Here is a 13242-nt window from a genome sequence, read left to right as displayed (position 1 = left end):
TGTCTCGCTCTTTCTAGTCATCTTGTCATTATGCTTGTCATTCACACTGAAAACCTGATTGACAAAAGGACTCCTTGTGTTAAATGGGCTGCGAGGAGAGTGTCTGTTGTTCATGATGGTAGTTGAATCAATAGCCTGCTTGCATTGATTCCCCTTTGCTTTAATGTTATTTGGCCAGCGCCCCATTGGATGCCAGGGGAACAACATAAAAGCATCAATAAAGCATCAATACAGCTCGAGATCTACAAATGACAATGCATACTAGTAAGGGCAGCAATAAATACTAGTAAGAGCTAATAGTACTAAATACCTAGGGAAAGAAGTAAGAGTTAACAAAAAAGTACAATCAATATAAGAGAATTCTAAGGGGATAGAAGAAGAAGAGCACAGGAAGTGCATGTTAGAGGTTAGGGGTGTTATAAGAGAAAGTCTTCTCGGAAGCAATGAGTTTTCAAGAGCTTCTTGAAGTTAGAGAGGGACGCCCCTGCTCTGATGGCATGTGGTAGCTCGTTCCACCATCGTGGTACTATATGAGAACAGCCGGGACTGAGATTGCTTTGTGTGTAGGGATGGCAGAGCCAGGCGGTGTTTGCTGGAGGAGCGCAGTGGCTGAGAAGAAACGTAATCTTGTATTATGGAGTTTAGGTAGACGGTGCATACCCAGTACTCTGTATCCAAGCATTAGTGACTTGAATTTGATTCGGCAGGCCACAGGTAGCCAGTGGAGGTCACTGAGTAATGGAGTGACATGAGTCCTTTTGGGATGATCAAAAACCAGACGTGCTGCTGCGTTCTGAACCATTATCAAGCTCAAATTAAGACGGTCAATTCAATAATGTGGGATCACATCTTCAAAGCCTAAATAGCTGTAGTCACTGTCAGGGCTGCTGACAGACGCCTGTGCTGCCGCAATCAACTGAAACACTTTGAAATTTAAAGCGCGGTGCAGTTTTTCTTGTCATCTTCCGACAGGAGGATTTGCCTCCCTATGGCATTTGGGACATCTGTAATGTTAGGGAAGCCTGTGTTTGCTTGTGCAACAAAAGTAACACATTAAATATTCCTACTTGTAATTTGTGTGGAGAAAGGATAGGAGAAATGAAGGAGGCTAAATGAGCTTTTCCCTCCGGACTGCAGACTGTTATAGTCTCTTGAAATCTGGGTCTTTGTTGTCTGTGTGTGCTGTAATTGAAAAGTTCCAGCCCCCCATTTCTCTCTTTCTTCCACACTCCTTTGCTTCTCTCTTGCACTCTCTATCCTAGTTTCCCAGTCTGACTTCCCCTCCACCACCCCAACCAGCAGTCTTTCCTTTTCTCCTCTCTTTAAGCGCTGTTGCATCTTCTCTTTCCATTTGAATTCTCTGTCATCTCTGACTCATTCTCTTCCCCTCCCTCTTCCCTCCTCGGCCGCCTGCTGAGCTTTAGGACGAATGTAGCCGATTTTGATCATTTGCGCCCCAATCAACCTCTTCCAGCAGCTGAGAGAAGGGCAGAGAGACTCAGAATTGGCCAGGAAGATGATGTGAAAGGGCTTGACATGGCAGTGGTGTTAGTATGCCTGAACACACATGCCTCTAACCCAGAAACATGCAATGTGCCAAAGTAATCACAAGTCAAGAATGACATTGTGATTTTCTCCCACATTAGGAAGTGAGGGGAAAGAGGTTCAACTGCATGCTACACGACATGAAGGCGTTGGCACAAAGCAGTACTGTGTGTCTGTCTCTGTGTGCATGTGAAGCTTGGCATCATCTCCGTTGAAATTACATAAAAATGACTAATTTTGCTCATGAGCTCTGGCATCTCCCAAAGAGTTCTGCACACTTCTTTCTGTTTGAACTGATAACACGCTGTAGCTTCCCCCTGACTACAAATGTGTTTCACTGAGTAATTGCTTCTTCTGCACCTTTCATTGTGAAAGAATGAATTGTATTTGATGAGCACAGTGTAAAACAGATCATGGCCACACTTGGTGCCGTGTGCCCATTGTTCTTTGAAAGTCTCTCCAAAATGGAAAGGCGATGTAACTTGGCAGGTGGTGAATGTGAAAGTGCACACAAAATGGAACGGATGATGATGAGGTCTCGGCTTTGCTAATTCCATTTAACCCTGCAGTGAAGACAGCGATTGGAGAGAAACCTCTGTAGTGTGAGTAATTGGACAGGCATTGCAGAAACGATGTTTGGAAACGAAACAGCAAATGCCCCCTCGCTTTCATGTGTATGTGAGGGGCCAAGGCGCATGAGCCATCGTTTCAGCAAATTAAACATGATCTCAAAGCTGAGATTTATTAGTGTTTCTGTGTAGCCTTTTGTTTTTTAGTATATCAGTGCATGAACAAAATAGTGTATCAGCTCTGTTATAGCTGTTAGTGTGAGTTTGGGGTGTAAACAACAAAATAAAAAGTGCAGATGGATATGAAAGAAAAATAGTGCTATTTTCCGACGGGTCTGGGTTCTACCTGGTCTACCGCTCCGCAGCTCTCTTGGTTATTCAGGTCAGGGAACACACATGTCCGAGGCTTTGTCAAAGCTTTGGCTTCTGTGACCCAGCTGCTATTTTTGCTTCTTCCCTGTACATGCCCTTTCATTCTTGAGTCACTCTGGAGCATTGCAGGGCTGACCTAGAATGCTGTGAAAGCCTGTCACACAACAGGACACAACTGTGTGCAGAAAAGGTAACTAAACAGTGACACCACTCAGGAAATAGAGCTGCCTTTCTATCCATTATATAGCCTCATAATAGAAGTGCAAATGAATGCACTTGAGGATGATTGGTGCTTTTCAAAGACACTGTACTATATGGAAAAATTTACCTTGACTGTGAGAGTTCAATCTATGGCTTGAGGACTCTAATAAAGTGGTTTGCACTTGTCATAAACCCTAAATATTATTGTTCAGCATGTATTTCTCCTGTAATGTTATAAAAAAAACCAATTCCAGTTACTGCTGAAAAAATACGCTTTTCACCGTTTTGGTCATCAAGAGCAAATGTGGGGCCTTAACCAACCTCATGAGGGCATGGGTGTAACCACCCATTCTTTTTCCCCAGTATACATGTTAAATATGTCCTGCTTTTATAAACCCTGTCAATGGATCTGTGTCTTTTTATGTCCTATTTATATTACTTTTTGTTTTGATTGTGTGGATCTGAACTAACCTTACCCAAAGTCACACAGTAAGATAAACAAACTAAACGATCGAGCCAGCAGTATACCAGCAACTCCAGTGTTCTGTGAGGTAAAATAACTATTTTTGTCAAGGGAGTCTTGTGGCTTCGAGCATAAATAGATATATATACACTGTTCTTTATACACATACCGTATAGCTAGCTAAACAGCATGATAACATTAAAGCAAATAAAACTATACCAGCAGAATATTCAATGTATCAAATTAAAATGATCATCACAGTCAGTCATTGTTCTTCTGGTAAATTAAAATCTATCTGGTCACAATGCAGACAGCACAGAAAGAGAGGGACAGGCGTGCTGAAAACAGTGGCCCCACAGGGACGTCATGCTCTGGAGATACAGATGATCAGGTGTGAAAAGTGCGACTGAACAGCTTGTAAACATTAGTTTTAACCTAGGCCTACATGTCAGCAGCTAATAAGCCTACTGGTAATAAATGCAGAATATTCAAATGACCATCAAGGTCAGTTGTTCTTCTGGTAAAATACTCACAACTGGTCACAGTGCAATTGTCTAATTGGTAAATGTATTTAAAGTCACAAAACAGTAAGCAGCTGAACAAAACAAATGGAAGGCACATTTTATTTCCCTCTGAGAAATCAATTGTGTTCAAATGTGAATTCAAATGGTCAGTGTAGTCAAAAATGTGTTCTCAGTGAGTGAATTTTCATATAAAAATTTCATAGAATTGTGGGAAAGGTGTATTTTTTTTATTCTGGGGAGGGCTCTCATTTGGTACAACATCTTCAGTTTTTGTAGGGATTAAACATGACATGACATGTTAATTAGTGAGCTTTAAAGGTGCTAGTTGGTGGATTTGGTTACCTTTGGACAGAGCAGGCCAGCTGTTTCCCCCTCTTTTCAATCTTTATGCCAAGTGTAAAGTTGTTAAAAAAAATTGTTAACATTACCCATGCTGCTGCAGTGTAATGTTAACAATCATTGGAGTAGTATCAATTCTTCTACAAAAGTAATTTTTCCAAATGTCAAACTATTCCTGTAACATCTTTTTATTTGCTATTTTCTGCTGGTTTACCTTTTTGTTTGGAGGAACATAGATAATTTATGCAGAGGTAACCTTTTCTAATGTGACAGCTTTAAATTACTGACAGCATTTTAAGTTCAAGTTACAGATAAAGTATTTAATGCTGTAAGAGCATGACGTTTGGCAGGAAAACCAATAAAAAGAAACAGAACTTACTTTGACATTATGTAAATGAAGGTCTCACTGGGACGTAACTCTGAGTCACTTTTGTGTTCAGTGAAGTGTTTTTTCTGTTCCTTTTACCCCTTTTAGTGTGATCATTATTGGGAAGTTGGTTGTAATTTAACTGAATTTAAAGAATAATGAAAAGCTCTTAAAAAAGAAATTTAATTCTTCGTTTCCTCTTTCATTATATAATTGAAAGCTCCTTTGGTAAGAATGAATACAAATTAATTTGCAAGTGAGCTAAGTTTTCTAAAATATCTGCACGTTATTAAGAGAGTATTTTATGGTGAAAGTTTTGAAAATGTCACATTTTGTTGGAGGTACACACAAAACAGCCAGATCCTTGTGAGTCACCTATTGGAGCATTTTATTTTATTCCTGTAATGCTTTGAAATAGCACCAGATTGAAAGTATAAATTAAACTCTTTTCTTGTTAGACGTGAAGCAGGATTCACCATGAACTTTGACTCATATTAAAGTTGATTGTTGAAGGGTTGAAAGAAATTCAGCACTTGTGAATTTCAGTTTTGAGTTTCAAAGCAAAAAATAACCATTCATCTATTTATTCTCACACAGAGATCATTCCTTTTTGACACTGGGGCACTGAAAGGAAGCAGCAATTGATGGTGTTAATCAGTTAACACAAATTCTGCTCTTTTCACTCTCGGCTTCTTAGGCTCTTGCCTCAGTCAAGACAAAAGAGTAGAAAAATACTGCACAATAATAATTGTGCATAATAAGTCTAATAAATCATTCAGGTACAAATGTCTGTCCTTCGTCATGTCACATCTCATTGCAATTAGCTTAAAAGACCGTTTTTACTTGTTTCAGCTGACAAATTGAATGTTTTTTTCCCCCCTGAGTTCTGTGAGCCACTTGTTTCCATTCAAATCTCAATTGTAACTGACCCTTTATATGTTATTCTAGCCTTAATGTTATGAGGGTATAAGGTAGACTTATGCTCAATATCTTCACTTTATTCACAATTTGTATTTTTCAGTTTTTATGATCAATGAAATGAAATATATTTTGTCTGAAGATAATATGTCTCCTTAACTGTATTTTCTGGCCATTTGGCGGCCAGCAGAAACAAGCTGTGAACACACCACTTACATCACCTTTTAAGTTGCGCTCCAGGGCCCATATTTATCAAGCTTCTCAAAGTGCCATTTTAGTCTTAAGTCAATTCTTAGGAGTGTTCTTATGAGTAATTCTGAGAAGCTTGATAAATACGGGCCCAGATCTGCAGAGTTGGGTCATAATTCTCTGTGGGTCTGTCACTACAACCAACAGCTTTTACATACAAGTAGTCATATTATCCATTGTTAATTGTTAAATATTATAACTGCTTATTTTTCCTCTCTTGTATCTCAGGGGAATCCAGTTAATGTTTAGCTCTTCACATATAAGTTGAATGTTATTCTAGAGTATACTATGTTTTTCCTATAACAGTGGGTATGTACTTAAAATGTTTTAGTACTGAGGCCTTAGACTTCTAGGTATACTGTTGCAGAATTAAATGATTTCATAATGGGGATTCTTTATTCAATGGCTTATCTACTTCATACAGATTATGTCTTACAGTATATAAGATGTTGTCATGCTTTCCACTTTAAGCTATGAAGAAGGCACTCTTGCAGAAATATCTGCTTTTGGAATACAGTCTATCTCTGTATATCTGCCATTTTAGTTCAATTTAGAGACTTGAACTTGCCATGACAGTGAACATCATGGGTGCTTTTGGTTTATGTTACATTATCATCATGAGACAATGCAGTTGTAAGCATAGCTTGATTTAAGAAGTTTGCACTGCACTACAACACTGACTTAACCTTGACAAAAACAAAAGCACTTACTGTATGATGTTCCTTGTGATGGATTATCGATCTCAAGCAAGTTACAAGTCACTGCAAGTTGATTTTTATTCCAAAGTGAAAAGAAGGGAATTAAGTGGCTCTCTGGAAGGAGGTAAAAAGCACAAACACATCAACTACAACTCTGGGGGTTGCAGAATGGTTAGCAGTGAGTTGTAAATAAGCTAAAGCAAAAACACTGGCATCGTTTTTAAGCATGTTTACTGATACCTATGTTATGTAGCTGTTTAGCTAGCTCCTTGTCACAGTCAGTTAAAGGGCAGAGTTATTTTTTTTTACTTTGAATCATTTGAAATCGTTACTTTTCTCAGCTGCAACTGTGAAACACTAATAAACGTGCACTTCCCATGCTGGGCCGCTCCATTGATCGACACAGTTGGCCTCAAAATCAGGGTTGAGCTCACCGGGTGTTTCAGTCACAGCCGGTTGCTCAGAGACACAAAAAGAGTCACTGAGGATTATTTGATGAACCACTCAAGTCACCTTGGTCATCTGGGAGAACAAAGTCATTGTTTGATTATTATACATAAGATGAATGTTGCAAGTGCTCTATCTGACAGCCTCGCGGTGCTCCTAATGCTTCATAATTGCTCCTAATTTATTTTTGTGAGCCTTAGCACAGGACAAGCTTTGCAGAGCTTCAGTGAATATGCAATGATTCCTCGGTCAGTGGCGCATTAACACGTGAAAAGAAAACATCATGAGCATTTTTCCAGGGCGGTGCCATTTGAATACATCACATCACGTCTAATCCAAACAATTGCTAATATATCCATCCTCGCTGTGGGAAAAGCTGTGTACACATTCTGAAACCTGTTGCACCATTTCCAAATAAACCAGTTGGCCAGGTCTCCTGAGCATGAAACTGTACAGGTGGCAGTTTTCTGAAAGAAAATGTGACCTTCAGGTCATTAGAGCCGTTTGTGTTACTAACTTGAGATGGGAAATTCAGTTGCCAAAAAATCCTCTGTAGGAGTTGGAGGAGAAATGATGTATTCTAGCAGCATGGTCAGACTTATGATGTAGAAGTCAGAAGAGACAGATAAAAACTATCATTCTTAGAACTTCCTCTTAGTACGATTTTAATAATGTTATGATGTTTTGTTAGTATTGTCAAAGTTGCTAAATAGAGTGGACCCTTGTATGTTTTTACCAATGCTCACAATTCTATGTCGGTCGCCCCACCGCATTGGTCCAGACTGACATGTCCAATTTCCTCTAGCACTAGCAAGTTGCAGCAAATATCTTCACAACCTTTGGACGGATTGCACAAAATTTGGTACAGACAATTATGTTTCCCTCACGATGAATTTTAAAAACTTTGGAGATCCCTTTACTTTTCATCAAGCTCAAAGTTTTCAATTTGCCCATTATTTTATGCTTCATGACTGAATATCTACAAAAGTAATTACATTTCCATCAGCCACAAGCATGCTTACTGCTTAATAGCTGATTTTAGCATGCTACCTTGTCAGTGGTCTGATATAGAATATTTCTTGTTTTATTATATTTTAGGTTATTATTATTTACTGGCAGCTGCAGCAAGGAGAGTGTCTTTTTGTTTTACTGTTCATAATATCATTTATAGTAAAATTTGTTACCACCAGCAGGGTGAGTGCAGAGTTTTTGAGCTGTATCTAAGAAAACCCAGCTCCTTTTCCACTAGTCATTACAGACAAACACTGGATTGTTTTCAGATTCTGCGCTCGCACACATCTCCCAGCTGAAACTATGGGGGGAGGCTATACTATCTGTCTATTGCTGCTTGAGGTGGTACGAGACAGGACGGGCTGGGACTAGCTGGTTAGCATGCTTACTTCAGTAGACATATTTGCAACACAATATAGAGATGTCCTTGCCATAACATCAGAACTGTTACTTCTTTACATTCTGAACAAAAAGTAGGGCACATTTTCACCAGAGCATCATGCAACATTTTATATTTGACAATGAGATATGCCAAAGTGCACCATGTCATTGATGTGAGGAATTGTTGGGTTTTGTGCTCAAAGCCAGACATGACATTCGTTCTCACCCGTATGCCGTCAGGATAATCTGCCCCGTCAGTTTTCATAAAGACACTAGAAAGAGTCCTTTGACTAAAACTAAGCCTCTTACTTGAATTCTAAGTCTTTGCTCGTTTCATGCGCTCATCCACTCCTATTGCCTGTCTCTGTGCATATCTGTCTGTCTACTTATCTGTTAATCTTTGCCCCAGCATCTCACAACCTCAAACCTGTCTGAAACTTGTTTGAGGAGGAAGCAAATTTGTTGTTAACACTGCTGCTTAACTTTCCAGGGGTTATTTAAAAATCTGTAAGCATCTCTGCATAGGTAGCGTTTTCTTTCACTCAGTCTGCAGCACACCAGTCATTATATGGAAATCCCCACCTTTTCCCCATGTAATCAGTGGTCCTCATTAACCCCTTGCACTGCAGTTAAATGTTTGTCACGACTTAGTACATGCTTTCATGCACTTAGTTTTGGTGCAGTGGAGACAGCGTGTGTGAGATTATGCTGTCCAGAGGATGAAGTGTGGCCAATCCCCCGCCTGGAAAAGAGATCAAGAAAGAAGAGACAGTGAGAGTGTGTGTGTGTTTGTGGACTAGTTTTGTTTTGCTTGTGTGAGTCATTTTGAGCTTTGGACTTTTTTTAGGAAGTGAGGTCATTGGCCAGTCCTCGCTTCACCCGGTTCAGTAGTTGAGGATTAGGATTTTGGATTAGGGATTAATTTTGAAATTAGGTTTTGCTCAGGGTAAGAGTTCAAGACAAGAATAAACTTAGTGAAGTCATGTTTAACACCTGCTCACAGAGATAGTTTACATACATTGGTACACATCTCCATCTCCACTTTGGGAAAATATGCTATTATTTAAAGAAGAATATATTACATAAAAAAATTAACTAGTTTTCTTGCAACATGCCTGGAATACTCCACTTATATTATGTAGCTGTGCATTACTGTAAGAAAAAGGTCAGTGTTTTGGCATATTTGTCACTATTTCCTGACAGCGGTATGTGAGACAGTCCTGTGGTGCCCCTAATGCCATTTGCAAAAATTCACCCTGAACAAAAATAACCAATCAGAGCCAGGAGGAGTCTCTAACTCTGTGTCAATCATTACTCGTGCCTGTGCTACTACTACGCGGCTTCAGGAAAGAAAAATACTGGCTGAAAAACAATCATCAGCAATGATAAAACCTCATTTGCCAACAGCATACAGAACAAAACACTGTGTGTGAACACAACCTGGCTCCTCAGGGAGCTTCAGGCTCATTATTTTCAACGCCATCATATCGATGAGTGGCAAAGAGGCATGATGATAAACAATGGGGAGTAACTTTTGAGCGGGGACAGTGGTGTGTGTGTGTGGTGAACAGCGTCACAGCTGCCACTGAAGCCTAGGGCTGCGAAACACTGGAGGGGCGTCTTTGAGAAGACAGGAGAGGGACTGTAGTCTTGGCGAGGCTCTCGCCCTGGAGGTATGAGTTTTCCGGCAACCGGCTCCTTATGTTGCTGTAAGAACTTGTGGGTTTGGTAGGAGGGGTTTGGTGAAATGATACCAGCAGCAGAGAGAGATGCAGAAGGTTTGAAACACATGCATTTGGTGTGTCATCCAATATGAACAGAATTCCACAATTGAGGATGCAAAGATCATGTCCTGATTAATGATTAATTTATCAAGTAAAAGATTTTCAACATGTGCAAAATAGTTAAGCCCAGATTTTGTACAGACATACATGATTCCCAGAGGATAAATCATTATGACTTTGGTGGTCACTTGACAATTTAATGGATTGCCATAAAATGTTTTAACTTCTTTTAGTGCAGTCATCAGGTCAATTTCGTACAATGCTTTGTTTTATAACCAAATACCTGCAAAATGACATACCCATCTGCCCTTAGTGCTATTTACGTACTAAAAGATCACAAGATGATGACCGTGGTAAACGTCATACCTGCTAAACATCAGCAGTCTTTGTGACCATGTTAATTTAGCATTCAGCTCAAAGCATAAATGAAAATAAAAATATGTGAAAGTCAACCAAGAGTTTAAGTTACCTAAACTCTGACAACACAGAATGTGTATTGCAAGTTCTGTGCAGTAGACTATAAGAAAATCAAATCAGTAGTATATCAAGTTTTTTGCAGGAGGCATAGTTGTTATGAGAGACCCCTATCTGGCCCACAGGGCTCTGAGCTGCACACTCTGTTTGGGTTAATGAGTCATGATGGTCCTAGCAGCGGAGTCTGGATCTACATCAGCTGGAATGTGTCCGCTCTGCAGCCTCTGCATTTTTAATAGACAGGTTCACTGCAGGACAGGGTTTGACATTTTTCAGTGCACGAACACAAACAGTAAACAGATACATTGGTCTACATACCTGTCTGAAATTATGACGCACACCAATGAGTGTGTTCGAAGCGGCCGGTGACACATCAGCATCAAGTGGTGTTCAGTGTTGCCGCAGGAAGTTCAAGTTATTAGTCACTTTTTATCAAGAACATCTTCTGCCTCTGCTTTGTTAATGACTGACCTGGGATCACTGATTTCCCAAGGGGCATATACTAACACACCTTTTTATTTCTAAAAGCGTGCAGTCGCACAGTATTTTCATTTATTTACGCTTTTAGGTATAATGTCAGCTTCACCAAAGCTTCACCTCTTTGACTGCTAGTTGTCTGTTATTACTGCTAATGTTTATTTAACAGTGACCAGCATACAGATCAGAGTCCTGGTCTGGAGGCAGTGGAGCTGCAGGTGTGAGACTGCCGATGTGGCACTTGTGGAAATGAAATGAGAAATCATCACCTATCGTCAGGGATTATGAGTCTCATTTGAAAACATAGGATGACATATTATTGGTATTTCTGTTACTGAGACGAATACTGGAATGTCAACTAAATTAAGCACTTGGGGTTTTTGAGAGATTAAGCACAGACTTTCACACGAAATAAGACTTTTTAATCACTACAATAGCATGTGATGGCCTGTTTGCAGTTACTCTCGATCAAAAGGATTTTAATTTTTACAGCTTTAATCATTAAGATTAACAAACTTCATATTAAAATGAAGTGAGGACATAAATAGAATGGGATCAATGTGTACTTTGGGGGATCTTTGTTTTTGAAGAGGGTTGCTTTCATGAGTCCCTTGGGGTTTAAATATCACCTGCAGAAGTTTCTTGCCACTGTATTTTAATTGTGTTTTCCTCTAACTTTGACCTTGTCCAATCAAATGAACTGAACTTGTTAACCTTGACAGAGCACTCTCCAGCCACTCTGACGTGACAAGACATTGCAGATGGCTGAAAACTTGACAAAGTTCAGCAGCACTTTAAGTTAAATCTCCACCTCACTTTTAACCTTTTGTTTAAGGTGGCGCTCTTGTAAGTATAAATGCATTTCAAGGACCTTTCGTGGCATGGAGCACATAAAGCTGCAGACATTTTTCACAGCGAGTATCTCATTTCACGGTGAGTTTGTGGTGTGTTTCTTGCCTCTTGGCTGTGGAGGCTGGAGGAGAGGTGACAGAGACTCGGAGTGCAGGTCAGGAGGTGCAGACACTATCATTGATCCCTCTCAACTGGAGCCCTGGGAGCTCTCGAGTTTGAGAATACATCTCAGACTGGGCAGCGTGCATGTGTGTTTGTGTGTGTGCACACTACAATATGCATAACTGTCTGTGTGTGAGTCTTATGAGTAGGTGGGTGACGCCTCAAAATAGAGTGAACTTCCTGCTGGGGCGTTAGTACAAATATTAGTTCAGAGAAATGCGACACTCAGCAGCTGCAGCTCAGAGCTGATTTTTATGTGTAAGTAAGTACTGTGAGGCAGCAGTTTAACGTTAGAACACCACTGCCCTGAAGGAAACAGGAGCCCACTTCTCACAGGACTTTGCAAGTTATCACACATAATGACAAGATTTCTCTCTGCATATTTAAATTGAGAAATCTCCACTTTGAACTCATTAAGGTTATCCACCTGGTCTGTGTCAACATATTTCTATGTCTTGCCTCTAAGCACCATATCTGGTAGAAGAGAAACCCATTTACTGATACCTCATTAAGACAAAGCCAAACAGCTAGTGCTAAAATACCAGCAGTGAAGCTCATCTGCATTCCAAATGTGCAACACAAATGGGAGTATGAAATGAACACTGGTGCAAGGCGTGAGTCCCCATGCTTCACTAAGTTAAATTAAAGACGGTTTTGTGTATAAACGCGCACACACATGTGGCACGCTAAACACAAACACATACACATACACATATTGACACACAAACACACACTTGCAGTTTGTCTGCAGATTAAAAAGAAACCAATCAAATATTTCTTACAGCCTCACAATCAATATCGAAAGTGGTGGAGCGTAAAACTACGAGAAAATAAAGAACAATGCAATTCAGAGGAGGAATTTTTTGTTGTTGTTGTTTTTAATTTTTCAGCTCTATTGACAGGTTCATCTTTGTTGTGGAAGGAATCTGTGTCTCACATGGCAGTATTGATCATAGCTGTATTCATTTGGGCTTTATATCTTATCTTATATCTCTCATCTCATCAGTAGTCCACTGACCAAAAGATACCTGGAAGCAACAGATTTGACAGCAGCCTCTGACTTGGGGCCAGTGTTACACACAGTCTCTTAATCAGTGGTGGTAAGAATCAAAGTCCATTTACTGTACTGCACTAAAGACAATATAATTTTGGGGTATATGTGCTTTACTTGAATAATTTATTGTTATGCTACTATATACTTTTTTCCTACTTTATACTTCTGTATATTTCAGAGGGAAATGTTGCACTACTTTTTTACTTCATTAAGTTTTTGTGACAACTACTTTGATTTTACATTAAAGTGGAAGTGCATTGATTTAACACATCAAAGTCTGTTCACAGGTGCTGGGGAGTACATGTGTGATGTGAAGTTGTAAAAGCTTTTTGTGGCTCCAGAGGTCGCTGCATGA

The sequence above is a fragment of the Micropterus dolomieu genome, linkage group LG06 (genome assembly GCF_021292245.1).
Source record: "Micropterus dolomieu isolate WLL.071019.BEF.003 ecotype Adirondacks linkage group LG06, ASM2129224v1, whole genome shotgun sequence".
Taxonomy (NCBI): Eukaryota; Metazoa; Chordata; class Actinopteri; order Centrarchiformes; family Centrarchidae; genus Micropterus; species Micropterus dolomieu.
The sequence above is the reverse complement of the archived record's forward strand: the minus strand, read 5'-3'. Positions refer to the sequence as shown.